The sequence below is a fragment of the Oncorhynchus mykiss genome, chromosome 23 (assembly GCF_057628025.1).
Source record: "Oncorhynchus mykiss isolate SJ-2025 chromosome 23, ASM5762802v1, whole genome shotgun sequence".
NCBI lineage: Eukaryota > Metazoa > Chordata > Actinopteri > Salmoniformes > Salmonidae > Oncorhynchus > Oncorhynchus mykiss.
In genome coordinates this window covers 10,963,880-10,991,257 of record NC_143044.1, presented here as the reverse complement: position 1 = coordinate 10,991,257, position 27,378 = coordinate 10,963,880, and the positions used below count along the sequence as shown (strand labels likewise).

General features: G+C 42.9%; 1 protein-coding gene across 1 annotated transcript in view; it reads right to left on the bottom strand.

The window, feature by feature from the left end:
- Positions 1 to 26,866, bottom strand: part of LOC110502429 (tetratricopeptide repeat protein 27) — a 105,874-nt gene extending 79,008 nt beyond the window's left edge. The window contains exons 1-2 of the mRNA XM_090218047.1: positions 26,698 to 26,866; positions 26,467 to 26,577 (exon numbers count right to left, since the gene is read on the bottom strand). The gene's annotated coding sequence lies outside the window, so the exon portion shown is untranslated. The remainder of the gene's footprint in view (positions 1 to 26,466; positions 26,578 to 26,697) is intronic.
- Between the last annotated feature and the right edge of the window lie 512 nt (positions 26,867 to 27,378).

The window sequence follows — 27,378 nt, the reverse complement described above, 5'->3', positions numbered from 1 at the left end:
TTCTCTTGGAAGCCTTCAGATGTCCTAAATGAATATGGTCACATTACAGAGGATTTGTAAATATTATAAATCATGTACCACATCAAACCAACAATACATATTTACATATTTCATTCCTTTTGAACGGCTGTTATGGTTTCCTCTGCCACATCATACTTTCTAACCAATTTCCTATTTATGGTTCATTGTGAACTTTTGATTACACAACATTTCAAAAATTCCTAATTTAATGGAGCTGAGCCAAGTTCTTTAACAGTTTGTTGTTTATTAAAAAAGGTCTACTTCCTCCCCAGTTATGAAGGACAGAAACCCTTAGCGCAAATTGTTATTAGAACCTTTTAGAACAGTCACTGAATAATTACAAATAGGGAAGATCTTGCCCAGGGCTCTACAAATGAGAATTTGCTAACAGAATTCCAGTCTGTAATTGTTTTCTGGCATCAGGCCTGTAGTCCACAGGTCCATAATGGGTAGGCGGTGGGAGGATGATGGAAACAGTGGGTCTAGAGTAGGCTGGTCCAATCCTTCAGGTGCATGTCATATGTAAGGAAACCAACACCAGCCAGTGCCATTGACATTAAATATAACAATAATTTACTGAATGTCATTTATAAAACGCCTAAATCCAAAATTACTTACAGTCATGTGTGCACACATTTTCATGTGGGTCGCCTTGGCGGGAACCCACGATCCTAGCGTTGCAGGTGCCATGCTCTACCAACTGAGCCGTAGACTGCACTGTGTGGCAGGAGAGTTTATTTTTGATTTTGCTGGCGGGTGTGTTGCTGGTTATAGGGGTGTTATTAGGAGTTGCCAGGTTCCCAGGAATGGCAGGAGCCCAAGTCCAGGAAAGGGATATTCCAGACTAGGTCACATTCACAAAGCTCCATGGAGCGGCGTGAACTCTGATCCATTCCCAGGTGAAGTGTGAGGGGAGAAGAGGGAGCACAGGGCTGGTGGTGGACTCCCAATACACTCGCTACACATGTGCAGTGTGTGGGATCAAGTATGTGAGTGTGTCTACACTAGCGTGTGTAGGAAAGGGAAAGGGGGGATACCTAGTCAGTTGTACAACTGAATGCATCCAACTGAAATGTGTCGTCCGCATTTAACCCAACCCCTCGGAATCATAGAGGTGCGTGCGGCTGCCATAATCCACATCCACAGCACCCGGGGAAAAGTGGGTTAAACTGCCTTGCTCAGGGGCAGAACAACAGACTTTTTACCTCGTCAGCACAGGGATTCGATCCAGCAACCTTTTGGTTACTGTAACTGTGTGTGTGAAGAATGCACACATCTTTACTATTGAATCTGTGCCATTTGACTCAAGTCAGAGGTATGGCATCAAAACCAGCCATCTCTAAAAAGTTAAAAGTATTGGGTGGGTGGGGGTCCAATGCAGACGATTTTATCTCAATATCAAATCATATCGGGTAAACAATTAAGTACCTTACTGTGATGATTTTTTTCAATTAATATGGTCCAAAATAAACAAAAATAGCTTATTTCTCAAGCAAGAATTTAGCTAGGACTGTCTGAGTGGGAAGGGGAAAACTCAAAACTAGCTGTTATTAGCAGAGAGGTTTGGAACTCTTTCTTACTGGTCTATTAACAAAAAAAAGAAAACGCAAAATGCAACAATTTCAACGAATTTACTGAGGGTAGGCCCTAATATATGTCTGCAGGGACGCAGCCATGGGTGGGCTAAGGCCCAGCCAATTAGAATTATTTTTTACCCACAACGAGGCTTTACTATAGACAGAAATACTCCTCAGTTTCATCAGCTGTCCTGGTGGCTGGTCTCAGATGGATGTGGAGGTCCTGGGCTGGCATGGGTACATGAGATCTCCGGTGGGGAGGACGGTCGGACGTACTGCCAAATTCTCTAAAATTACGTTGGCCGCAGTTTATGGTAGAGAAATTAACATTCAATTCTCTGGCAACAGCTCATTGACATTCCTGCAGTCAGCATGCCAATTGCACGCTCCCTCGAAACTTGAGACAGTGGCATTGTGTTGTGACAAAACTGCACATTTTAGAGTGGCTTTTTATTGTCCCCCAGCACAAGGTGCACCTGTGTAATGATCATGCTGTTTAATCAGCTTTTTGATATGCCACACCTGACAGGTGGTTGGATTATCTTGGAAAATGAGAAATGCTCACTAACAGGGATGGAAACAAATCTGTGAAATAAATTTGAGAACTTTTTGCACGTATGGAACATTTCTGGGATCTTTTATTTCAGCTCATGAAAAATGTGACCAACACCTTACATTGGTCACGTTTATGTTTTTGTGCAGTATAATTAACCCCATGGTCAAAGCTCTATCCAACCAAAACAGGCGGCCTTTTCAAACAGCTCTAACACTAAAAAGGCATTATCACAATTTGTACAATTTCACAGTATTATTTAAACTGTGGAAATATGTATAAAACACTGGGAATGTAAGCGTATACACAGATTGCACAAAACATTAGGATCATGAGACTGACCAGTGTCATGACCTTGGCCTGGGGGTAGGTTTATGACAGTCATAAATACCTCTCTCCACTTTTTCCTCTGTCTACCCTACTGACGTGACATTTGAAAATCCTTTGGTTAAACAGAGATTCTGGGAACATCAGAAGGTGGGGGGAAATTAACTATATTATGGTAATCCGACCAATTGAACATATGCGGTGGTACTTAATGAATATGATGTCAGTTCGGTTGTCAATGACAGGATGACAAACTCTACAGTGGAAAGTCTGCACATTGTAGTTATCGGATTCACATGGAATTGTTGTTCAATTTAAATGTTTGAATATAAAATTATTGGTGAAAAGATTCAATTTAATTTTAGCTTCCAAATGAGAGATTTAGGTTTTCATAAGGTTAGGGCTCTGCTCAATCAGTGGCCCGCCCCTGTGAAGAGACATGGATTATAAAACTTTTCAAACACACCCTTCTCCCTCCACTATATAAAGCCTTGACGAAAATGTAACCACCTGTTCCGAGGATGTGAGGACGACTGTCCGATGTCAGAATGGTTCAGATAATAACTACAGAACGAAGCCAAAAGCGTGAGCTTTGGTTGCGAATGGTATGAACTTTGAACTCTTATTCACTACAGAAGTGATACCTTCTAGCCGTTGAGTTAGCAACAACAGCTGCAAACGTGGGCTAGGAAAGGACAGAGTATCCCGTCTACCACACAACAATGTTGCTACAACGTATTCAATTTAACACCACATTCTTTGACATTCTTCAAAGGACTCTGTTGGGCAACACGGCCTTCCCTCTACCACCAACCTACCGAAGTGCAGCTCAGAGTAAATATTTATTGCATTTTCCTTTTCCAAGTGGGCGGTAATTTAGAATGCATAAGATACTGGATTTACGAAAGAGACCTCGCTTCTCCCTTTGTTCCTCAGTCTTCCCGCTCTTTCACTCAAACCCAGCCCCTTTTCTTTGTGTAACCAGCTGTCATATCTGTTCAGCCCGCTAGGGACGTTTTCCTTTATGATGTCATTTGTAATCAAGGTATTATTTATTCTGTGTATATGTAATTCTGTGTAATTAGTTATGTATTTAGTAAATAAATAATTAAACCAAATGTTGTATTGCTGATTCAACTTGTTAGCCAGTGTTCGTGAAGAATTTACAACTGATGAGACTGAAATAAGACTGAAATAAGGTGACGATTAATATTGACTGCTATTGATGTAAAATATTACTAGGTCTTTAAGAGTTAATTCGGAAGATAACATCTCTATAAATATGATTTCGTGGTGCCCCGACTTTGTAGTTAATTACATTTACATGATTAGCTCAATGAGGTAATATTAATTACAAAGAAAGGATTTTATAGAATAGCATGTCATATCACTTAATCCGGCATAGCCAAAGACACGACACCAGGTTAAAGCTATGATCCCTTACTGATGTCACTTGTTAAATCCACTTCAGAATTGTTGTAGATGAAGGGGAATAGACAGGTTAAAGAAGGATTGTTAAGACTGGAGACCATTGAGACATGGCTTGTGTGTCATTCAGAGGGTGATTGCAATTAGAATTGTTGTGCAACGACTGGGCTTATAAAAGCATTTGTTTTACTCCAGCAGCAACGGGCCGAGGAGCTGCAAGCAGTACAAGTGTAAATACACAAGTGGCAATTTAAATTCCACCATATCATGCAAATTAACCTTTAGGTCTATAAGCATGTCAGTCAAATACATTTTCATCAACTGGTACTTCCATCAATGAATAAAAAGCATTACTAGGCAACGGGATAATGTCTTCTCCTGGTCAATTTGGCCAGAAACAATTTATTTTGGGGAGCCAAAAGCAGGCAATTACCAGCTAATGGAAACCCTGTTCTGCACCATAGGGTCAATGTGCTCCAATGTGCAATGCGTCTCCTCTAGGGACGAGCGCCTTGCGGGGAGGGAGATGCAGGTTACGTAAGTAACCTTGAGTTCCATTTGAAACAGTTGTTTCGATGTTTCACTAAGGGATATGGCAAACTGCAGTAACACAGACATGCTCTCCAAAGCCAGGGTACTTTCAACAGCATCACCCCTCAGAGGCTCCCACACTGAGAACAGTATGCCCCAATGGTGCAGTGACATGTAGTCGGTAAAACCTCAAAAGTAGGAGGAGGTGGCTCAACATGCCGCCTCGCAAACCTCTTGTAAAGTGATGTCTTTGAACAGTGCCATAGAGGAAACAAACCTCTAGTGGAATGAGTCCTCAGGCCCATTTTAACCCTTGCTATTATAAGTTAATATAATAACCTCTACTATCCAATGGGGATAACCGTTGATGAGAGACAGTTGGTCACTCTTGCGCCATGCTCTTGTTCTATGCAAGTAGATGCACAACATGTGTACTGCACATCAACGGTGGAGACGCCCTTCTTCCGTAGAGTTGAAGAGTGGTGGTTGGAAAGACATCAGGTCTAGGTTTTCCAATATAATTGTAATTGCTGCTGATCTTAGGAATTAAGGCAGGGTTGAATAACAGCATCACCTTGGAAAACACTGGAGCAAGCTGCAGACACGAATGATGGACTGAGTGCGTGCAACTCACTCACTCGCTTTGCGGATGTAAGGGCAAATGGCAAAGCAGTCTCAGAGATTTCGTCTCAAAAGATTCCTGAGAAATCGGCTCAAGCACAATACAGGTCTGAAAATAGAGCTAAAGGCTTGGAGACTGGGCGTAAATTACGCTCAGCCTTCATGAAACAACACAACAGAAGGTGTTTCCCAACTGTGTTATTGTCCAAGCATATACACTGAGTATACAAACATGAAGAACACCTTTTTCTAGCGAACTTGACAACTGTGGGAACTATTGACTCAACATGGCCCAGAATCCCTGTGTAAGGCTTTTGACATCTTGTAGAGTCCATGTCCCAAACAATTGAGGCTGTTCAGAGGGCAGGGGAGGGGGCGGTCCAACTCAAAATTAGGAAGGGGATCCTAATATTTGTTATATTCAGTGTATGGCAGGCTAAGATGGCTGCTAAATAGACATTAACAGTGGGGAAAAAGCCTTCCCTCTGTCCAAAAAGACCTGCAAGAAGCATAACACCTCAAGATACAGAGCATTGATTGGTAAGGAATTATCAATTTTCAGTGAACCAACTTCTCAAAAACACACCAGTTGTTTCCATACAGTAGTAGGGGCTCTTGTGATCTGGATCGCCTCAATGACTTCGAGAGGAAAGCCTGTCGCATTCAGATTTATTCTCTCACGGGCCAGGCTCAGAAGGCCATGGTTTCAGGGTGGGAAATCTCTGTTTGCCTGGGTCAATAGATCCCTGCTTAATGGAAGCTGTCATGGCTCGACATAAAGCAGGAGTAAAAATTCTGCTAACTCGATTTTGAATGGCCATTGAGGGGCTTCCAAGATAAGGGGTAAATTTTGTTCTCTCACTCTGTTCAAAGTGGGGAGAATAAATCATAGGAGGAGGAAATGCATAGCGCATCACCCTTGGCTAAGGGTGTGCCAGCGCGTCCAGTTCCAGTGTTACGTATTCCGCTATCACAAAGACAACGGGCAGTGTCTCTTTGTGTGATGCAAAGAGATCTAGACCGTATCTATCCCAGATTTGGTTCAACACCTGGGGATGGAGTCTCCAGTACCCATATAGGGGATTGCCTATGGACAAAAAGTCCGCTCCCACATTCAATACGCCTGAGACATGAGTAGCGTGTAGTGGAAGTAGGTTTGCCCTGCCCCACAGAAAAATCTTAACAATCTGTGTAGATGCAGAGAGTGAGTGCCACCCTGCTGGTTGATGTATGCTACCACAGTCATATTGTCTGTCCTGAGAAGGATGTGGCAATTTTGAAGGAAGTGCATCAAGGCATGAATCAATGTCAGCCGTTCGAGGTAATGTATGAGCGTGGCGGAGCTGTGGGGACCATAATCCGTGTACTGCCCTTCCCTCGTGAACTGTGTTCCATCCTGTGAGTGCCACATCTCTACCCTTTGGGGAATGCCATATAAGAAAACGGAGGGGCTACTCCCGTGAGGGAGAGCTGAAAAGACAGTCCTGGGTCACAACTATCTGTCGATTGCTGTGTCGTTGACACCCCAGGCCAGCCCCTCAATTCTGAAAATCTCTCTTTCACAGTAATCCCAGTAGTATTACTGAGATGGAAACTGCCAGTATTGATGGCTCTGACCCCCCATTGCTTAATAGAGAGGAGATTTCCTGCTCTAGTAAGCAAGAGGAGATCCGACGCAGATCTCGCCCATTGGTCTTGGTTGGCTGTGCTCATCTATTGAGCAAATCGGCCTGGTACGCCAGCAGTAGGGATGTTACGTTCAAGCCCATACTGAACCTGCCGCAGCAATGTAGACCTTTTGGAAAATGGAGGCGGTAAACACTCCACTTTCCCAGGGAGAGCAGTGCCGGTCATTGCCGAGGCACTGGGGTTGAGGTGACTAGCCAGTGAAGGCTTGACTACCAGAGGTTTGCCGAATCCCAATTCCTCCAAGCCCTGGATGTCAATGCCAACAAAGCGCTAATCTCAATAGCTAGCCATGTGGCGATAGCTAAACAGAAACTGACAAGTAGAAAATGAATTATGCAAAAGCAAAACCTTGCGGTCGGTACTCAACACAAATCGCCAAGAACTGAAGTCTTCCGTTAGGCAGCGTTAATGGTTCATTGCGAAGGCAGAAATCGAATCGTGCTGACGAGAGCTTTAGTGAACGCAGTCACTTCTGCGAGGAAGAGAGGTGGGAATAACCAGTTTGGAGGGCGAGTGGCTCCCTTTATAGAGAGGGGCTCAAATCATTCGCCTCGCCACTCAACCGGTCTATCCCCAATAGACACTGTGCGATTGGTTACTTCGAGCTTGTGGGCATGCCCTATCGTATCTGGTAGTAAGACATCAAAACAAGTATTTGAAATAGCCCAGGTTCTAACTAAACTTTCTTCTTGACTAACCTTACATACAGCGCCTTCAGAAAGTATTCACACCCCTAGACCTTTTCCACATTTTGTTGTGTTACAGCTTGAATTTAAAATTGATTAAATCAAACTTGTTTTTGTGACTGGCCTACACAATAACCATAATGTCAAAGTGGAATTATGTTTTTAGAAATGTTTACAAATTAATTCAAATGAAAAGCTGAAATGTCTTGAGTCAATAAGTATTCAACCCCTTTGTTACTGCAAGTTCAGGAGTAGAAATGTGCAGGAGTAGAAATGTCACATAATAAGTTGCATGGACTCACTCGTTGTGCAATAATAGTGTAACATGATTTGTGAATGACTACCTCATCTCTGTATCACACACATACAATAATCTGTAAGGTCCCTCAGTCGAGCAGTGAATTTCAAACACAAATTCAACAACAAAGACCAGGGAGGAAAGAGGAAAACCTGGTTTAGTCTGCTTTCCACCAGACACTGGCAGATGAATTCACCTTTCAGCAGGACAATAACCTAAAACACAAGGCCAAATCTACACTGGAGTTGCTTACCAAAAACGAGAGGCAGAGTTAGAGTGACTTAAATCTACTTAAATCTATGGCAAGACCAGAAAATGGTTGTCTAGCAATTATCAACAACCAATTTGACAGAGGGTGAAGAATGTCAAAAAGAATAAATGGGCAAATGTTGCACAATCCAGATGTGGAAAGATCAAGGAGACTTACCCAGAAAGACTCACAGCTGTAATCACTGCCAATGGTGCTTCTATAAAGTAATGACCCAGATGTGAATACTTATGTAAATGAGATCTGTATTTTATATCGAATAAATTTGCAAACATTTCTAAAAACGTTTTCACTTTGTCATTATGCAGTAGTGTGTGTAGATGGGTGAGAAAAATCCATTAAATCCATGTTGAATTCAGGCTGTAGCAAAATGTAGTCAAGGGGTATGAATACTTTCTGAAGGTAATGTATTTTCCACTATATCAATGGACCATAGGAGGATGACAGGGTTGCTGACTTTCCAGCATTGAATAATTATGTAACGTGTATGTAATGAGTAAGAACGGCATTCAACAAAATATTTTTTTGCCCATGTTATCTTGAGTGCTGTAGGTATGTTCATCAATTTGTTCTCGTCAGTATCAATAAGGTGAACCGTATTCCACATACAATGACCGCCTAGCCCTTTATATCTAGTCTCCCAATGGAACAGCTTTGATAGACTATTTTGACCTTTATTGACCTTTGGTGGTACAGTTGAAGCCGGGAAGTTTACTTTCACCTTAGCCAAATACATTTAAACTCCGTTTTAACAATTCCTGACATTTAATCCTAGTAAAAATTCCCTGTCTTAGGTTACTAAATTATTTCATGTGTTATTTCATAGTTGAGGTCTTCACTATTATTCTACAGAGTAGAAAATAGTACAAATAAAGAAAAACCCTTGAATGAGTAGGTGTTTTAAAATGTTTAACCAGTAGTGTACATAAGAGGGAAACATAAGAGGAAAGTAGGCAAGAGATGCAGAAAGAAGAATGGATAAAAGAGGGAGTCAGAGAAGGGAAGTGTAAGAGTGGTTTTTGACTGGAGGAAGCAAGCATCACTCCCCTTTGTCCTGAGTAGCTGTTCTAAAACTTTTGACCAGTAGGGTACTTGGAATGTGGCAGGTCCATTTAGATTTAGTTCCAGGAAGAAATGTTTTAGGTGAAAAAAGTCTGCTGCCATGCATAATGCATTTGTACACATACACCCACCTAATAACACTAAACCATTTTTCATAGCTCATGATTACTGTGAACTGACATCACAGTAAACAAAGGGGATCTGTGTTTTGGCCAATTTTCTAACTTGTAAACAAGTCGTGTACACACACAGAAAAAAATACTGAAAATGGCCAAACCCCTTTCCACCCAAATACCTTGGCCAGCATAAACACAGCATTTGACTGCCAGGAACACCCAGTAGAAATCCCACCATCTTGAAAGGTTTGGAAGTCCAAAGTACCTGATAGTCTATTTTCTGTGGCCCTTCTAAAGGAGGTAGCTAATGGCTAAAACACACAAGGTGCCAGATGTCCTGACAAGCTGCACATGCGCCTCAGGTGGCCGGGTCAGAAGACATATGCATGGTTACCCACAAACACACACTTAGGAGAGCAAAGGTTAACCCACCCACCACCAAGGAGAGCCTTCTACAGAATGGCTGCCTGGCTCAGTGGGGGTTTTATTGCGCTTACACCTGCACCCACCACAGACATCAGTGAGATAGTTTAATGATAAAAGCCGAAGTGTTGTTCTATTTGCTTTCCCCATTGTAATTCTCCCATTCCCTCATTCTCTGTGATGTTCTCCTAACCGCTTTACCTCCGTCTACTTTCCCTCACCAGCTGATAAAAGAACCAGCCAGCTGTGGCAAATCTCATATCTGGAGTTTAATCCCATATTGTATTTTTACATCAAGTGCATTGCTCTGACAGAAACCCTACTCAAATGGTGCATGACACACAATATTCTATAGCAGTGGTTCCCAAACTGTGGGGCGGGGGGGGGGGGGGGGTGCGCATGAATACACATGTGGCAAGATGTATAAAGTTGCAAGAAAACTAGCTTTAAAACGGTAGACAAAATGTGTAGAATTGCAGGAAATGAGCTATAAAACCTGCAACATTTTCTCTCCACCAACAAAGAGGGGTTTGAACAGTTTATGTCATGAACAGGGCTTGTACCCATAGAAATAGACATGGAGCGCGCAGGATGTTGCCCCAATGCTGGAAGGGAGGCCTGACTGAAAACGGTTGGGAACCCCTGTTCTATAGGACAGAAAGTAAAATGTATGTATGGACCAATTCAGGAACCTCCTTTTGTTGTATAATGCTTCATAGTTCCCTCTGACAGTGCTTGTCTGCATATTACAACATAGAATTGGCAATTGATCAGAGAAGGTTGTGTCCAATATTGGGTAATATAATACTGGGTAGGTACAGAAATTGCATTTCTTAAATACAGTCCCCAGAGTATCTATACCATACAAATCCCCCACCCAAAGTCAATGGTTCTTACCAATGACTATGTGAGAATGCTATTCATTGACTACAGCTCAGCGTTCAACACCATAGTACCCTCAAAGCTCATCACTAAGCTAAGGAACCTGGGACTAAACACCTCCCTCTGCAACTGGATCCTGGTCTTCCTGACGGGCCGCCCCCCAGGTGGTAAGGGTAGGTAGCAACACATCTGATCCTCAACACTAGAGCTCCCCAGGGGTGCGTGCTCAGTCCTCTCCTGTACTCCCTGTTCACCCACGACTGCATGGCCAGGCACGACTTCAACACCATCATTAAGTTTGCTGACGACAACAGTGGTAGGCCTGATCACCGACAACGACGAGACAGCCTATAGGGAGGAGGTCATAGACCTGGCCGGGTGGTGCCAGAATAACAACCTATCCCTCAACGTAACCAAGACCAAGGAGATGATTGTGGACTATAAGAAAAGGAGCACCGAGCACGTCCACATTCTCATCGACGGGGCTGTAGCGGAGCAGGTTGAGAGCTTCAAATTCCTTGGTGTCCACATCAACAACAAACTAGAATGGTCCAAATACACCAAGACAGTCATGAAGAGGGCACAACAATGTCTATTCCCCCTCAGGAGACTGAAAATATTTGGCATGGGTCCTGAGATCTACAGCTGCAACATCGAGAGCATCCTGCATCACTGCGTAGTACGGCAATTGCTCGGCCTCCGACCGCAAGGCACTTCAGAGGGTAGTGCGTATGGCCGAGTACATCACTGGGGTAAAGCTGCCCGCCATCCAGGACCTCTACACCAGGCGATGTCGGAGGAAGGCCCTGAAAATTGTCAAAGACCCCAGCCACCCCAGTCATAGACTGTTCTCTCTACTACCGCATGGCAAGCAGTACCGGAATGCCAAGTCTAGGACAAAAAGGCTTTTCAATAGTTTTTACTCCCACGCCATAAGAATACTGAAAAGCCACCCGCCAACCCCTCTTTTTACACTACTGCTACTCTCTGTTCATCATATATGCATAGTCACTTTAACCATATGTACATACTACCTCAATAAGCCTGACTAACCGGTGTCTGTATATAGCCTTGCTACTCTTACTTTCAAATGTCTATTTACTGTTGTTTTATTTCTTTGCTTACCTACACACACACACACACACACACACACACACTTTTTTTTCTCCCCACTATTGGTGAGACCCTGTAAGTAAGCATTTGACTGTAAGATCTACACCTGTAGTATTAGGCACATGTGACAAATAAACTTTGATTTGATTCATATACACTATACAGTGCATTCCGAAAGTATTCAGACTCCTGGACTTTTTCCACATTTTGTTATGTTAACCTGTTAGATCTCTAGGGGCGCTATTTCATTTTTGGATAAAAAACGTTCCCGTTTTAAGCGCGATATTTTGTCACGAAAAGATGCTCGACTATGCATATTCTTGACAGTTTTGGAAAGAAAACACTCTGAAGTTTCAGAATCTGCAAAGATTTTGTCTGTAAGTGCCCCAGAACTCATTCTACAGGCGAAACCAAGATGATGCATCAACCAGGAATTAGCAGAATTTCTGAAGCTCTGTTTTCCATTGTCTCCTTATATGGCTGTGATTGCGCAAGGAATGAGCCTACACTTTCTGTCGTTCGCCCAAGGTCTTAGCAGCATTGTGACGTATTTGTAGGCATATCATTGGAAGATTGACCATAAGAGACTACATTTTCCAAGTGTCCGCCTGGTGTCCTGCGTGGAATTCGGTGCGCAATTGCCAGCTGCTCGTACTTTTCCATTTGATATAGGGGAGAAACCATGTGTCCAAGAACGATGTATCAATGAAGAGATATGTGAAAAACACCTTGATGATTGATTCTAAACAACGTTTGCCATGTTTTCAGTCGATATTATGGAGTTAATTTGGAAAAAAGTTTGCGTTTTGAGGACTGAATTTTCAGATTTTTTTTGGTAGCCAAATGTGATGTATAAAACGGAGCTATTTCTAATACACAAAGAATCTTTTTGGAAAAACTGAGCATCTGCTATCTAACTGAGAGTATCCTCATTGAAAACATCAGAAGTTCTTCAAAGGTAAATGATTTTATTTGAAGGCTTTTATGTTTTTGTTGAAATGTTGCGTGCTGGATGCTAACGCTAATGCTAACGCTAAATGCTAACGCTAAATGCTAACGCTAGCTAGCTACTTTTACACAAATGATTGTTTTCCTATGGTTGAGAAGCATATTTTGAAAATCTGAGATGACAGTGTTGTTTACAAAAGGCTAAGCTTGAGAGATGGCATATTTATTTCATTTCATTTGCGATTTTCATGAATAGTTAACGTTGTGTTATGCTAATGAGCTTGCTGATAGATTTACACAATCCTGGATACAGGGGTTTTTTCATAGCTAAACGTGACGCAGAAAACGGAGCGATTTGTCCTAAACAAATAATCTTTCAGGAAAAACTGAACATTTGCTCTCTGAGAGTCTCCTCATTGAAAACATCTGAAGTTCTTCAAAGGTAAATGATTTTATTTGAATGCTTTTCTGTTTTTTTGTGTAAATGTTGCCAGCTGAATGCTAATGCTAAATGCTACGTTAGCCATCAATACTGTTACACAAATGCTTGTTTTGCAATGGTTGAGAAGCATATTTTGAAAATCTGAGATGACAGTGTTGTTAACAAAAGGCTAAGCTTGAGAGCTAGCATATTTATTTCATTTGCGATTTTCATGAATAGTTAACGTTGCGTTATGGTAATGAGCTTGAGTCTGTATTCACGATCCCGGATCCGGGATGGGGAGATCAGAAAGGTTAAAGCCTTATTCTACAAAGGTTTGAATAAATAAAATAAATCAATCCACACACACACAATACCCCATAAAAAACAGAAATACCTTATTTACATAAGTATTCAGACCTTTTGCTATGGGATTCGAAATTGAGCTCAGGTGCATCCTGTTTAAATGAATCATCCTTGAGATGTTTCTATAACTTGATTTGAGAACACTTGTGGTAAATTCCTGTTTCAGCATGACAATGCCCCCCATGCACAAATACAGAAATGGATTGTCGGGATCGGTGTGGAAGAACTTGATTGGCCTGCACAGAGCCCTGAACTCAACCCCATCGAACATGTTTGGGATGAATTGGAACACCGACTGCGAGCCAGGCCTAAAAGCCCAACATCAGTGCCCAACCTCACTAATGCTTGTGGCTGAATGGAAGCAAGTCCCTGCTGCATTCTGATGTTCCAACATCTAGTGGATAGCCTTCTCAGAAGAGTGGAGGCTGTTATAGCAGGAAAGGGTGGGCCAACTCCATAATAACGCCCATGATTTTGGAATGAGATGCTTGACGAGCAGGTGTCCACAACACTACATAACCAAAATTATCTCCACAGGGTTAGCATCCCTCAACTCCGATTCCAAATTATGTTTTTCATGGCATAAGGGTATTGGATGTGCATGTCACCATTTTCTACCATTGAGAAGGTCTTATTTCAGAGGAAGACACAAAAGGCAGATAGGGTCAATTGGCACTGGGGTCTCCCCCTGCTGTCGCTGTTGTGAGGTGCTGTGGAGTGGTGTCTACCAGTTCTCTCTATCTCCATTCCAGCCAGCAAGCTCTGGCTAATGATGGGCTTGATTGAGCCCATTTACTTCCCCTCAGCCTGTAATGAGGGCATTACCTGAGTAGCAGAGCCTGGGAGCTAGCTGGATACCCGCCACAGCCAGGAGGACGATGGAGGGAGGCCAGCGCTGTTTTTGGAGATGACTGAAGAAATATAGGACACATAATACTTGCATACAGGAGATGTACAGTATATAGTAGGGGTATTCCAATCTGGATCTCAAGGTCAGCAACACATTTGATTGCAATCCTTCCACTGTTAAGACAGATAGACTTTCCAATCCATCAACAAAAGTGAATAGCCCTGCTGTACAGTACCAGTCAAAAGTTTGGACACACCTACTCATTCAAGAGTTCTTCTTTATTTTTACTATTTTTCTACATTGTAGAATAACATTTCATTTGGGTCTTTTGAGCATCATGCTATACTGTTTAATTATCAGCCTCCAACCTTCTTTCATGATTTCTCTGAATTATTGTCCTTGAGAACAATGATAAAATCATTGTGTTGGGTGACTTTAATATTCATGTTAACAAAAAGACCGACTCCAAGGCCATTGAATTTATGAATCTTTTGAGCTCTATGGACTTTATCCAACATGTTACTGGGCCCATCCATAACCACGACAATACTCTGGACCTGGTTATTACCAAGGGGCGGTCTATTGACATATCCTCTATTCTTGATGTTGCTTTATCTGATCACTGTGTATTTTTTACTACCTTGATGCGCTTAGCACAGGGTAAAACCGAACGCATTATTAAGAAATGCCATCTTACCTCTGAAGTTGTTACAGATATTATTGAGTGTATGAACAATACCCCATCACCTATTCTGTCTTCCTCTTGTGATTATTTAATTGATCACTTTAATATCAAATTAAAAGGCAACCATTGATGCCATAGCTCCAGTGAAGTTGAAAAAGGCCACATCCAAGCAGAAAGCCCCTTGGCTAGGTGAGAAAACAAATAAATTAAAAGACACATTTCAGAAAGGCAAGCGGAAGTGGAGAGAGTCAAAGTTGCAGATCCATTATGATATTCTGAGAGCAACTTGGCATATATAACAAGGCAATTAGAAAAATGAGCCTGTCTGGCATTTCTAACTTGATCACTAATAATCGGAATAATTTGAGAGTGCTCTTCCCGACCATTGATGGATGGCCTGATAAAGCCTACCCCCGCAAACCTATGTGAACTTTCCTCCACATTTAAATATGATGAGAGTTGCGGTATATTTCAGAGATGAGATAAAACTATTTTTGCTGGGTATCAGTCAAGCAAGACCTGATGAGAAGTTTGATGATATGTGCTCCAGTCCATCACGCAAAAGCACTATGGATTTATTCTCTCTGGTTGATACAGACATGCTCAGGAAAGTGATATCACAACTTAAGCCTTCAAGTGGCCTTCGATCCTATCCCCTCCACCTTCTTCAAAACAGTTTTTATTTGCATATCTGAAGAAGTGCAAACTATTGTTAAATCACTCCAACCTCCTATTTTTCATTTTTTTTAAATTACAATCTGGCCCACCACAGCACAGAGACAGCCTTTGTCAAAATTGTAAATTATTTTAGAGCCAACACAGGCGCCAAACAGCTCTCTAACCAACAGTCTCACCTACTGTTTTAGCTAGCTTTCCCAACTCAACACCTGTGATTACTGTATGCCTCGCTGTATGTCTCTCTCAAGTGTCAATATGCCTTGTATACTGTTGTTCAGGTTAGTTATCATTGTTTTAGTTCACAATGGAGCCCCTAGTTCCACTCTTCATACCCCTGATAACTCCTTTGTCCCACCTCCCACACATGCGGTGACCTCACCCATTACAACCAGCATGTCCAGAGATACAACCTCTCTCATCATCACCCAGTGCCTGGGCTTACCTCCGCTGTACCCGCACCCCACCATACCCCTGTCTGCGCATTATGCCCTGAATATATTCTACCATGCCCAGAAACCTGCTCCTCTTATTCTCTGTCCCCAACGCTCAAGGCGACCAGTTTTGATAGCCTTTAGCCGCACTCTCATACTACTCCTTCTCTGTTCCGCGGGTGATGTGGAGGTAAACCCAGGCCCTGCATGTCCCCAGGCACCCTCATTTGTTGACTTCTGTGATCGAAAAAGCCTTGGTTTCATGCATGTCAACATCAGAAGCCTCCTCCCTAAGTTTGTTTTACTCACTGCTTTAGCACACTCTGCTAACCCTGATGTCCTTGCTGTGTCTGAATCCTGGCTCAGGAAGGCCACCAAAAATTCAGAGATTTCCATACCCAACTATAACATCTTCCGTCAAGATAGAACTGCCAAAGGGGGAGGAGTTGCAGTCTACTGCAGAGATAGCCTGCAAAGTAATGTCAAACTTTCCAGGTCCATACCCAAACAGTTCGAACTACTAATTTTGAAAATTACTCTCTCCAGAAATAAGTCTCTCACTGTTGCCGCCTGCTACCGACCTCCCTCAGCTCCCAGCTGTGCCCTGGACACCATTTGTGAATTGATCGCCCCCCATCTAGCTTCAGAGTTTGTTCTGTTAGGTGACCTAAACTGGGATATGCTTAACACCCCGGCAGTCCTACAATCTAAGCTAGATGCCCTCAATCTCACACAAATCATCAAGGAACCCACCAGGTACAACCCTAACTCTGTAAACGACCACCCCTCATCACTGTCAAACGCTCCCTAAAACACTTCTGTGAGCAGGCCTTTCTAATCGACCTGGCCCGGGTATCCTGGAAGGACATTGACCTCATCCCGTCAGTTGAGGATGCCTGGTCATTCTTTAAAAGTAACTTCCTCACCATTTTAGATAAGCATGCTCCGTTCAAAAAATGCAGAACTAAGAACAGATACAGCCCTTGGTTCACCCCAGACCTGACTGCCCTCGACCAGCACAAAAACATCCTGTGGCGGACTGCAATAGCATCGAATAGTCCCCGTGGTATGCAACTGTTCAGGGAAGTCCGGAACCAATACACGCAGTCAGTCAGGAAAGCTAAGGCCAGCTTCTTCAGGCAGAAGTTTGCATCCTGTAGCTCCAACTCCAAAAAGTTCTGGGACACTGTGAAGTCAATGGAGAACAAGAGCACCTCCTCCCAGCTGCCCACTGCACTGAGGCCACCGATAAATCCGTGATAATCGAAAACTTCAACAAGCATTTCTCAACGGCTGGCCATGCCTTCCGCCTGGCTACTTCAACCTCGGCCAACAGCCCCGCCCCCCCCGCTGCTCCTCGCCCAAGCCTCTCCAGGTTCTCCTTTACCCAAATCCAGATAGCAGATGTTCTGAAAGAGCTGCAAAACCTGGACCCGTACAAATCAGCTGGGCTTGACAATCTGGACCCTCTATTTCTGAAACTATCCGCCACCATTGTCGCAACCCCTATTACCAGCCTGTTCAACCTCTCTTTCATATCGTCTCAGATCCCCAAGGATTGGAAAGCTGCCGCAGTCATCCCCCTCTTCAAAGGGGGAGACACCCTGGACCCAAACTGTTACAGACCTATATCCATCCTGCCCTGCCTATCTAAGGTCTTCGAAAGCCAAGTCAACAAACAGGTCACTGACCATCTCGAATCCCACTGTACCTTCTCCGCTGTGCAATCTGGTTTCCGAGCCGGTCACGGGTGCACCTCAGCCACACTCAAGGTACTAAACGATATCATAACCGCCATCGATAAAAGACAGTACTGTGCAGCCGTCTTCATCGACCTTGCCAAGGCTTTCGACTCTGTCAATCACCATATTCTGGATGGTTCCGACCTAGAATATGTGGACATCTATAAGTACCTAAGTGTCTGGCTAGACTGCAAACTCTCCTTCCAGACTCATATCAAACATCTCCAATCGAAAATCAAATCAAGAGTCGGCTTTCTATTCCGCAACAAAGCCTCCTTCACTCACGCCGCCAAGCTTACCCTAGTAAAACTGACTTTCCTACCGATCCTCGACTTCGGCGATGTCATCTACAAAATGGCTTCCAACACTCTACTCAGCAAACTGGATGCAGTCTATCACAGTGCCATCCGTTTTGTCACTAAAGCACCTTATACCACCCACCACTGCGACTTGTATGCTCTAGTCGGCTGGCCCTCGCTACATATTCGTCGCCAGACCCACTGGCTCCAGGTCATCTACAAGTCCATGCTAGGTAAAGCTCTGCCTTATCTCAGCTCACTGGTCACGATGGCAACACCCACCCGTAGCACGCGCTCCAGCAGGTGTATCTCACTGATCATCCCTAAAGCCAACACCTCATTTGGCCGCCTTTCGTTCCAGTACTCTGCTGCCTGTGACTGGAACGAATTGCAAAAATCGCTGAAGTTGGAGACTTTTATCTCCCTCACCAACTTCAAACATCAGCTATCTGAGCAGCTAACCGATCGCTGCAGCTGTACATAGTCTATTGGTAAATAGCCCACCCATTTTCACCTACCTCATCCCCATACTGTTTTTATTTATTTATTTACTTTTCTGCTCTTTTGCACACCAATATCTCTACCTGTACATGACCATCTGATCATTTATCACTCCAGTGTTAATCTGCAAAATTGTAATTATTCGCCTACCTCATGCCTTTTGCACACATTGTATATAGACTCCCCCTTTGTTTTCTACTGTGTTATTGACTTGTTAATTGTTTACTCCATGTGTAACTCTGTGTTGTCTGCTCATACTGCTTTGCTTTATCTTGGCCAGGTCGCAGTTGTAAATGAGAACTTGTTCTCAACTAGCCTACCTGGTTAAATAAAGGTGAAATAAAAAAATAAAGTTGAAGTCTGAAGTTTACATACACTTAGGTTGGAGTCATTAAAACTCGTTTTTCAACCACATCACAAATTTCAACTTAATAAACTATAGTTTTGGCAAGTAGGTTAGGACATCTACTTTGTGCATGTTTACGGACAGATTATTTCACTTACAATTCACTGGATCACAATTCCAGTGGGTCAGAAGTTTACATACACTAAGTTGACTGTGTCTTTAAACACCCCGAAAGTTCCAGAAAATTATGTCATGGCTTTAGAAGCTTCTGATAGGCTAATTGACATCATTTGAGTCAATTGGAGGTGTACCTGTGGATGTATTTCAAGGCCTACCTTCCAACTCCGTGCCTCTTTGCTTGACATCATGGGAAAATCAAAAGAAAATCAGCCAAGACCTCAGGAAAAAAAAAAAGACCTCCACAAGTCTGGTTCATCCTTGGAAGCTGTTTCCAAATGCCTGAAGGTACCACGTTCACCTATACAATCGATAGTACGCAAGTATAAACACCATGGGACCACGGAGCCGTCATACAGCTCAGGAAGGAGATAAATTCTGTCTCCTAGAGATTAACGTACTTTGGTGAGAAAAGTGCAAATCAATCCCAGAACAAGAGCAAAGGACCTTTGACCTCATGGCTTGGTTTTTTGCTCTGACATGCACTGTCAACTGTGGGATCTTGTATAAACAGGTGTGCACTTTTCCAAATCATGTCCAATCAAATGAATTTACCACAGGTGGATTCCAATGAAGTTGTAGAAACATCAAGGATGATCAATGGAAACAGGATGCACCAGAGCTCAATTTCGAGTCTCATAGCAAAGGGTCTGAATAGAAAAAAAACAAAAACAAAATGTTGCTTTGTCATTATGGGGTATTGTGTGTAGATTGAAGAGGAAAACACATTATTTAATACATTTTAGAATAAGGCTGTAATGTAAAGTGTGGAAAGTCAAGGGGTCTGAATATTTTCCGAATGCACTGTATATCACCGAGTATGGCTAAGCTATTCTTCGTACTGCCAGTGAATTGAAGTTGAACAGCACCAAGCATCAGTTTACTTTGGCCTAAAATGTCATATCAAAAGTATTGCCTATAGCTTATTTAACGAAACCCTGGCTGGCTGTTGATGTCCAAGGTCAGGGCTCTCCAACCCTGTTCCTGGAGAGCTACCTCCCTGTAAATTTTCACTCCAACCGCATTTGTAACTAACCTGACTCCACTTATCAACCAACTAATTATTGATTCAGATGTGCTAGATTAGGTTTGGAGTGAAAACCTACAGAATGGCAGCTCTCCACGAACAGGGTTGGAGAGCCCTGTCCAAGGGAATCGATCGCAAAGCAGCGTCCCCGCAAAACCTTTTGTTAATGGCAAGTTCACTTTACTCATCCATAAATAGTCAAGTGCAAATACGGTTCAGCAGCTCAAATCAGCAGGATGTTGGGGTATTGTTATCAGGAAGGATAACAATGGATCGCTAAAACAATGATTATGATCACACTTTCATAAATGTAAATATTAAGGGGAGAGCTATACATTTGCCAGCCAAGCACGAGTTATCAGTGTGTAGCCTATTGTCGTCCAGACATGACATTGAAATATCTTCACACCTACAATAAAAGCCTCCAAGCTTCTATCGTAAGAGTCAATTCAATTCTTAAAAAATTAAGAATTAGTGGGATGTTTGGAAAAACTAATCCTGTGTGAATCGTCTTCTGGAATAACGCACATGCTTGGACAATAATTACAAAACCAACGGCTCTACTAATACCGTCCGAATAGGGCTATAACATAGCAAAGATTAGGCTTATCAGTGTCGAGTGAGCCGCGTCATCCGTCAAGGATGCTCATGCGAGTCCTCTAGAACGCAAATGTAGTCTTCCTAGTTGGACTCTGCAATAATGAGGTGGTGTGTGTGTGCGCATTCGTTCCAGCATGTTCACAGGAGTCAGTGACAGCTCCAAAAATCCTTGAGTCGTGCACTACTAGTTTTAAGGTCACTGCACTGGCTGCCTGTGAGTTTTAGAATTACTTTTAAGATTATTCTGCTGGTTTTTAAATCAATCCACGGTTGTCCACCCAATACATGTCAGATATGCTTTTAAAGTTAAGTTATGTGCCCAGTAGGTCCCTCAGGTCCTCTGGCCTTTTAACTATCCCAACGCCTAGGACCAAGAGGCATGGAGAGGCAGCGTTTAGTTACTACGCACCCAGCCTCTGGAATAGCCTGCCAGAGAACCTGAGAAGGGCCGGAAATGTGGGCATACTTAAAAGAGATCTTAAAACATCTTTTTAGCTTTGCTTTTCCTTTTTAGTCATTCCATTTTTGTTATCCTTTTGTTTATCCTCTTATGTTTGTTGTGTAGTAAATATTAAAGTTATTTATTATTTGTATTTTTTTCCTGTGAAGCATATTGTGTTTCAATACATGTCAATACATGTCTGAAATATGCTGTAGAAATAAAAGCTTGATTTGAAAGGAAAAAAAAAGTAGTTTTATTTATTTTACCTTTAACTAGGCAAGTCAGTTAATAACAAATTCTTATTTACAATCACGGCCAAACCCGGATGATGCTGGGCCAATTGTGTGCCGCCCTATGGGACTCCCAATCACGGCCGGATGTGATACAGCCTGGATTCAAACAAGGGACATTAGTGACGCCTCTTGCACTGAGATGCGGTGCCTTAGACCTCTGTGGCTCTCAGGAACCCAAACTGTACGAGTATCTTTTTAATTACAGATGCAAAGGCCTACCCTGTTACTCTTTCTGTTAGTTTTTGTCCAATCGCAGTTGTCTCTGTCTGTGTAAAAGGTTTGTTTTCATCCTCCCTAGGGCCAGTAGTTTTTCAAGGAGTTAAAAAAAAAACATATGACCTGATCAGAAATCATAGGCCATACAAAACAGTTTTTTGCTTTCACAGCTGATTCATAACTATGTCAAACGCTACAAATTGGGTAATAACCAAACAGAGTGGTTACAGCATCACTCCCTGTAATTCTTAAATCAGCGGCTTACATATTTCCAGAGTGCAGGTTAATAGTGTTTTAATCAAAGCATGTGTCAATTTATTTATATTTTTATGGTTCCGCAGGAGATGGCTACCGTTTTACGGTCCCCTAACCAATTGTGCGTGTTTTTTCATGTTATTTGTAACTTATTTTGTACATAATGTTTCTGCCACCGTTCCTTATGACTGAAAAGAGCTTCTAGATATCAGGACAGCGATTCAAATCAAATCAAATTTTATTGGTCACATACACATGGTTAGCAGATGTTAATGTGAGTGTAGCGAAATGCTTGTGCTTCTATTTCTGACCGTGCAGTAATATCTAACAAGTAATCTAACAATTTCACAACATCTACCTTATACACAAGTGTAAAGGAAATAATAAGAATATGTACATATAAATATATGGATGAGCGGTGGCCATGCGGCATTGGCAAGATGTAGTTGATGGTAGACTACAGTATATACATATGAGATGAGTAATGTAGGGTATGTAAACATTATATAAAGTGACATTGTTTAAAGTGACTTGTGATACATTTATTACATCCAATTTTTTATTATTAAAGTGGCTAGAGATTTGAGACAGTATGTTGGCAGCAGCCACTCAATGTTAGTGATGGCGGTTTAACAGTCTGATGGCCTTGAGATAGAAGCTGTTTTTCAGTCTCTCGGTCCCTGTTTTGATGCACCTGTACTGACCTCACCTTCTGGATAGTAGCGGTGTGAACAAGCAGTGACTCAGGTGGTTGTTGACCTTGATTATCTTTTTGGCCTTCCTGTGACATCGGGTGGTGTAGGAGTCCTGGAGGGCAGGTAGTTTGCCCCCGGTGATGTGTTGTGCAGACCTCACTACCCTCTGGTGTGCCTTACGGTTGTGGGCGGAGCAAGTTGCCGTACCAGGCGGTGATACAGCCCGACAGGATGCGCTCGACTGTGCATCTGTAAAAGTTTGAGTGTTTACGGTGATTACTTACCCTGTACTGAAAGAAGATTGTTCATTAACGAGTCAGACGTAAAGGATTTACTTCAGACGCCCGACAAGGCCCTCATCCTCACAATTCGTAGGAGAAAGACAGAGATATTGGGGACGTAGGCCTGGGTGCCTTGTAAGGATCTGACGGCGAGTGCGTAATCTGCCTTAACCAACGGTGCTATTAGCCAACGTACAATGACTGGATAATAAAATAGACGAACTACGAGAACGTATATCCGAACAACAGGTCATCTTAAGTTTCACCGAGTCGTGGCTGAACAATGACATGAATAACATACACCTGGAGGGTTTTATGCTTTTTTGGCAGGATAGAACAGCTGCCTCCGGTAAGACAAGGGGTGGAGGTCTGTGTATATTTGTAAACAACAGCTGGAGCACCAAATCTAAGGAAGTCTCGAGGTTTTGCTCGCCTGAGATAGAGCATCTCATGAGAAGCTGTAAACCACACTATTTACCAAGAGAGTTTTCAATATTCTTTGTAGCTGTCTATTTATCACCACAAACCGATGCTGGCACTAGGACCGCACTCAGAGCTTTACACGGCCATTAGCAAACACAAAATTGCTCATCCAGATGCAGCGCTCCTAGTGGCCGGGGACTTTAATGCAGGGATACTTAATACCCTTTAACATAATTTCTACCAGCATGTTACATGTGTAACCAGAGGGGGAAAAAACTCCAGACCACCTTTAATCCACACACAAAGATGAGTACAGAGCTCTCCCTCGCCCTTCATTTGGCAAATCTGACCATAATTCTATCCTCCTGATGCCTGCTTACAATCAAAACCTAAAGCAGGAAGCACCAGTGACTGTCAACAAAAAGTGGTCAGATAAATCAGATACTAAGATAGAGGACTGTTTTTCTAGCGCAGGCCGGGATTCTTCCGATGGCATTGAGGAGTACACCACATCAGTCACTGACTTCATCAATAAGTGCGTCGCTGACGCCCCCCCCACCAGTGACTGTATGTACATACTCCAAGCAGTAGCCATGGATTACAGGAAACATCCGCACTGAGCTAAAGCTGCCGCTTTCAAGGAGCAGGACTCTAAATGGGACGCTTATAAGAAATCCCGCTATGCCCTCCGACGACCAGCAAACAGGCAAAGTGTCATTACAGGACTAAGATGGAGCCGGTGTGGTACGATTCAAACGCTCGTCAGATGTGGCAGGGCTTGTAAACTATTACAGACTACAAAGAGAGGGCACAGCCGAGAGGTGCCCAGTGACACGAGCGTACCAAACGAGCTAAAATACTTCTATGCTCGCTTCGAGGCAAGTAACACTGAAACATGCATGAGAGCATCAGCTGTTCCATAAGACTGTGATCATGCTCTCCACAGCCGATGTAAGACCTTTAAACAGGTCAACATTCACTTGGCCACAGGGCCAGACGGATTACCAGGATGTGCGCTCTGAGCATGCTGTGTCTTCGCTGACATTTTAAACTTGTCCCTGACCGAGTCTGTAATACCAACATTTTTCAAGCAGACCACCATAGTCCCTGTGCCCAAGAACACTAAGGTAACCTGCCTAAATGACTACCAACCCGTAGCACTCACGTCTGTAGCCATGAAGTGCTTTGAAAGGCTGGTAATGGCTCACATCAACGCCATTATCCCAGAAACCCTAGACCCACTCTAATTTGCATACCGCCCAAACAGATCCAATCTCTATTGCACTCCACACTGCCCTTTCCCACCTGGACAAATGGAACACCTATGTGAGAATGCTATTGACTTCAGCTCAGAGTTCAACACCATACTGTCCTCAAAGCTCACCAATAAGCTAAGGACCTTGGGACTAAACACCTCCCTCTGCAACTGGATCCTGGACTTCCTGACGGGCCGCCCCCAGGTGGTAAAGGTAGGTAACAACACATCCGCCACGCTGATCCTCAACACTGGAGCCCCCCAGGGGCGCATGCTCAGTCCCTTCCTGTACCTACAAGGTGCCTACAAAATAATAAAAAAATGTGTTTAACCAGTGTTGATAAGAGAATTCAATATATTTGCACACAAGAAAAATACAAAACCATGAATTGAGTTAAAAAGGCAAGCGGAGAGGGCATGTGCTGGAGAGGAAGACAAAACTACCCTGAGGAGCTTTCAAGGCACCTCCACTTTCAAATATTTATACAACAAAATAAATAAACTATATCCTGATTAATAAAACAGAAATACATAGTTGAGGATTTAAAGAAAATGAAAAACAATGCATCAGGGGTTAATCAATAGCAGCAGAAGACTATTGCAATTGGAATGTCCAGGAGATCTTTTTTCATTTTGTATTTCAAGGAGGGCAGTTCTTGAGGTGTTCTGGGAGATGTTACCCAAAATAACTGAGTATTGAATTTGAAAAGATATTGAAAAGAAACAGGGAGAATGGTCATTTTGAATTGGAATACAAAATGACAAATTGAAGTGGATTGATTTCTTAAATGTTGAGAATTTGAAGAGAAGAGTGGAGAGAAACAGGCACGACTGTCAGAATGAGTTGCCATCCTCAAATAGTCACTAGACCAGAGGTGTCAAACAAATTTGGGCCCATGGGCCGCATTCAGTCTTCAACAAGGTCTGGAGAGCCACACTGAAAATGTGTTAGATTTCCTCGCCGTCAAAATAAAATAAAAAGTCCTCCATCCATCACTTTTTGAATGTTCTATCCTCCGACTGTCTAGCTTTCATTTTGGTGTTCATTAGAGCTGGACCCAGTCAAGAAACTGCATGAATGAAGGTCTATTATAATTTATACCGTTTCCATTTGTTTTCTTTGTCATTTTAAAGTACAATGCATTCAGAAATTATTCAGACCCCTTCACTTTTTCCACATTGTTACATCACAGCCTTATTTCAAAAAATGGATTAAATTATCCCCCCCCCAATCTACACAATATACCCCATAACAACCAAGCAAAAACAGGTTGACACACTTCAATTCAATTTTCAAAATAAGGGTGGATGCAAAGATGAAGCCTAGGCTGTATAGCAATAGAAATGCCTATTTGGATCACATATGTGTAACTAGATGATGAAGCTACACATTTCATCTAATTTAGAACCGAGAACTTGCGAGGAAATCTGTGGTGAGAGGAGTCTCTGCAGATCATGCAGGCCGGGGATGAGGTGCCTTGCAGTGGCAAGCGGAATGGATATGGAGGAGCACGTAGGGGTGCATGTGTGTGTGTGTAGTGTCAGGGTTTCCGTAAGGAAAATGTGGCGCCAGACACTGAACGGGAAGATTTTTAATTTACCGGCCATTTGAGAAATTTACCGGACCCATATGCATTCGGTCCGTAAACCCATTAGGGTGTCCACCGACGGGGCTCAGAATGACAAAAATCACATTTAGATAATGGTAATTAATCTCATTAATAACATTCAAGTCCTGTAATGAAGCAGCGAGCGAGTGAAACATCTCCCTGGAGTCAATTTTCATCCTGATCTTCCAAGGCTATTTCAGCGCCACAACATGATATCAGTTATGGTCGAGGGGTAGAGATCCCCCTCTGCTGGAGACACTTAGTATCACACTGGATTTGCCCCCCCCCATGTGAGTGAGGGTGAAGGTGAAAGGGGTAGAGAATGCTTACCTTGGGCAGGCAGGCCAGTGGGGTGGGGGAGAGGGTCAGCTCAACGTCTAGCTCGAGAGCTGGGGTACCCTCCTTACTCTTGACATCCAGGATCAGCTGGGCAAGGAAGTTCTGCTGGAAGCGAGTCCGTTTGCACAGAGCACCCGCATGGAGAAAAGACCACGTCACACTTCCATGACCAAAAGCCTTCTAAAGCCCAGGCTGTTACTGTATGTTGAGACTATTACTTACCTATCATGTTCATCTCTAGGCCAATGAGGAGAGTTCCTTGGCCCGTTGGAAGTGCTCCTTGGCTGGGTTGTTCTCATAGTAGGTCAGAGAGGTGAAGCCACATTCATGGTGGAACTGGATGGACAGTTCTGGAGGGTTCCATCAGAGAACAGAGGCTCACACGTCATTACTGCAGAGAAGATGAGGGGTGTTAAAATTAGAAGATGTCCTTTTTCTATTTCAGTTAAATATATTACTATTTGCATTGATATCATAAATCAGTTCAGCGGTGAAAAAAAATGAAAAAAATATTACATTTTATTTTTCACTTCTTCCAAGTTCTCAAAACATACCATCCCACATCCCATTTAGCACTAAAAGATGGCACATCTACTACTAAAACAAAAGTATTCAGCATTACTTTGATCACGGACGTCCCCTGAAGACCATCCAATGGTCAATTAAAGCTCAGTGCACCTACAGACCAATCCCATGAGGCCGTTGGTCAGCAACATCGTGAGCGAGAGATACCTTGAGGCGACATATTAAAGAGAGAGGTGTTTTGGCTTTGTCCTTGGCTCCACCTCTCCCCGTCCGACATGATTACCAGTTTGGTGTCGTTGAAGGCTGTGCGTGGTGTGGAGATTATTCCTTGCTTCTAATGTGTATAATTCATGGTGCAGTGTACTCTCGCGTTCCCCC